Source organism: Rhea americana, unplaced genomic scaffold (assembly GCF_003343005.1).
Source record: "Rhea americana isolate MKP2758 unplaced genomic scaffold, rheAme1 scaffold_12, whole genome shotgun sequence".
In the NCBI taxonomy this organism is placed as follows: domain Eukaryota; kingdom Metazoa; phylum Chordata; class Aves; order Rheiformes; family Rheidae; genus Rhea; species Rhea americana.
The window spans coordinates 6,002,821-6,006,109 of record NW_028185261.1 but is presented as its reverse complement, the minus strand read 5'-3'; positions in this window follow the sequence as shown (position 1 = coordinate 6,006,109).

Here is a 3,289-nt window from a genome sequence, read left to right as displayed (position 1 = left end):
AAACCATGCCTCTACTTTTCCAGCTTAAGCACTTTTAGATGATCTTGTTTTCCTGATGTTTTCACTTGGCTTCCCTTTTCATGCTTTTGTTCTTTTGCCTAGTCAGAGGGAGAAGACAAAATAGACAAACCCAATGCCATAGTCAGGGCARCATAGCAGTCAGTTCTCAGTCCCTGGAATTACTAATTCATGCATTTTTTTAACCACGTTTCAAGCTCCTGTCATATACTGTGCATAGAAGTTTTAGGGAACTAAAGTGTTGATAAATTCCTGAAGAAAAGCAGCATTTATTCATTCAGATATCTTATGGCTTTATATAATGGAGTAGGAGAGGAGAACAATTAAGAACCCACAGCATCTGCAGTTGGATTTTTAGGCTTAGTATAGAAGAAAATCACAACTGAATGACAAACATTGAATACCTAAAGGTCTATCGGAGGACATAGATATGTGGCTACCTTGCCAAGCAAAAACCAGCTTTATAGTCTCTGCTACCAACATGGATATGCTAACTTTTTTTACTGTCTTGAGGTACTACCTGATGCAAATCAGTATTCCTAATGATGCATAATCAATACGAAAAGCTGCCCACCAGCTGCCGCCACAGTATATGGCACAAAAGCAACCGCATCCTTAAGAACTAAAAGAAGACCAATGAGTTAGATCTTGAACGGGACACACAGCACAAGAGCAAAGTCAGTATGAGGCAGAGGAGACAAGGATTTCCACTAGATCTTGGGCACCGGCCTGTCCCGATACCAACTTATTTTCCAGCCAGCCCCCTTCAGCAGAATACACTAGAACGAGCAGAGGCAGGTCTTGCGAGAAAACAAACGGTTAAATTAGATCCAGGACTAACCTTAAGAAATCCATTTTGGGCACAGATTCATAGCTCCCCAAAGCATTTTGACTACTAGAAGGACTCTAAGAGTCCACTAGGTGATTTGCATGTTCCTGGATTTCTCTCTTTTTGTTCCCAGATCTGGGCAGTGGCACTCTGAATAAAGCAGCAGATAGTAAAGAGTTAAGCTCGTATGTGCTGTAAGAGACTAAGGACAAAAATTTTTGAACTGCTGAGTTATTTTTTACCAGATCTTTCATATTGCAAAAGAAAAGGGGGTTTGGGGAACAGCTAGAATAGTCCTGCTGAAGGCTACCAGAGAAAGGATACAGAAATGAGATTGGAATTAATAGGCCCATAAATCTGACATCCAGCATCCCGATGTTGCAATCCGCTCTGCACCTGCAAAGAGACCRATGGATCTTGCCAGGTTCTGTATGTACATAAGGGCCTGTCAGGTACATCCCGTCGCAGGCCCAGGGCTTTCGCTACTGCAACAGCAAAATGGCTCTATTTGGAACAACCTAAAACAGCTACCATGCAAGAATGAGTGTGTATTCCCACAGTACTTTTTGGAGGAAATAATTCCCATGAACTATCTAGATTTCTTAGGGTTTTTCACACTTGCACTTGCTGTCACCTCACCACCATCATTTCTACTGGACTTGGTCTTTACACACCTGTGCAACGAAGGGTTTTTGCACAAACACAGGAACATATTCCTCTCTCCATAAAGTTGCCAAAAACATTCTTTGAATTTTAGTGAAGAGCACTTTTAAATTACATTTACCAGCCATTTCGAATAACTCAAGTAGATCACTTGCTCAACTGACTGCTTTAATAATAAAACAGCAAATTTTCTTTTTAATTAGGCAAAGTAGCATTATGAACTGCAGTTTTCTAATCACATCAATAGGTGGTGCTATCAATTTCCATAATGGTTCACTACAACTTTAGTTGAGAAAGAAAAGATGAGTTATTGGCGTGGTACTTAAGTTTTCAAAAGCTGAAATATGCCTGTCAATAAAGGCTGCAGTTCTTTGTTATGGCACATTAGCAAATATTCTCAGCAAGATCTGAAATTAATGTGTCAGAAAAAAGACTCATCACTGCTTCCCCCCCAAAAAAAAGTCTAAGTAATTCTTCAAAGTTTTCAATTCTAAGTGTTATCTTCTATAAAATCAAGATTAGCTTCCTCCTCCGTGCCCCAAACAGCTGCTGTATAACTCAAAACCCTCATCTTTTTGCTGGGATATTATGTCAGTAATTGGTTCCTTTGAGTTACCAGCATGGTTCTCGTGAAACAAAACACATCTTACTGCCCATAAAGTTCCAGATCTTGCTTAAATGCAGCCAAGAGCAGACATTAAGGATGTGATTTTCTAAACAGCTCATTTCCCAAACTTAGGCTAGATTTTCAAATGTTTTCAGCACATACTGTGACAAACTCTTTCGAAAATGTTGCCTAATTATCACAGAGGTACTGAGATATGAAACACTGATCAACTGTATATACTGGACACGTGAAAACTTGACCTTTTCTTAGTAGAAGAGAGAAGTACATAATTTGAAAATACTGTGTCYAAATCATGTCCAAAGTAAAATTATGCTTCAAATTGACTTTTAAATCTGTTTATTTTCAAGTAAAATTTATTGTTCATTGTAGATAGTCTTTTAAAAGAAAGAAGATAAGTAAAACCTAGTGTGTATGCATCCCAACTGCTATTATAATTATATTCAAAAAAAGACTGTGAATATCAACAGTTGATTTTCCAAATTGCAGGCACTTCACGGATTGGGGGAGCTCATTTTTTAAATCGTTCCTTTCTGAAATCATTGTCTTTCTAGTATGCTATATATTTACCTCTACTGACTTAAATATTCCAAATATAGTAAGCAAGCCGTTATGACCTCCTACCAATTGGACTAGACGGACAGGAGTGCGAGTTCAAGCATAGCTCTATCTATCTAGAGAGAGAAGGTGCTCACAGGACAGCGTTGGCAATGAGATCTCCTTCGCTATTACAAGCAACCTATGGCTCTAGGGCGCTTGACTTTCAGGGCTACTTACAGAATTCAGAAATGGCTCCGTTAAAAGTGGGGGGTTTTGTGTGTGTTTTTTTTTAATCAGTCTGTATCTGAAAATTGACCTGTTTCATTCATGAGCATTTGTTAGCCCACAGTGAAGAGAACCTGGACCTTTACAGCATTTAGCCCTAGCCAAAATGAAAACATTCATTTAGGAGCGGTCAGCTATGATCCAGTTTGTGGTYATTCCTTTGTTCTCAAAGCCCAAGTGAACAGGGTTAATTACTCCCCTTTGTTAGATTAACTACTCTAAACACAAGGGAAACAGCAGAACTGATAAAGATGATGAATTACTCCTCCAGGCAAAATTTTGACTTTTAAACACATTCCGGCTAGATTAAAAATCTAAAATTTTGAAAT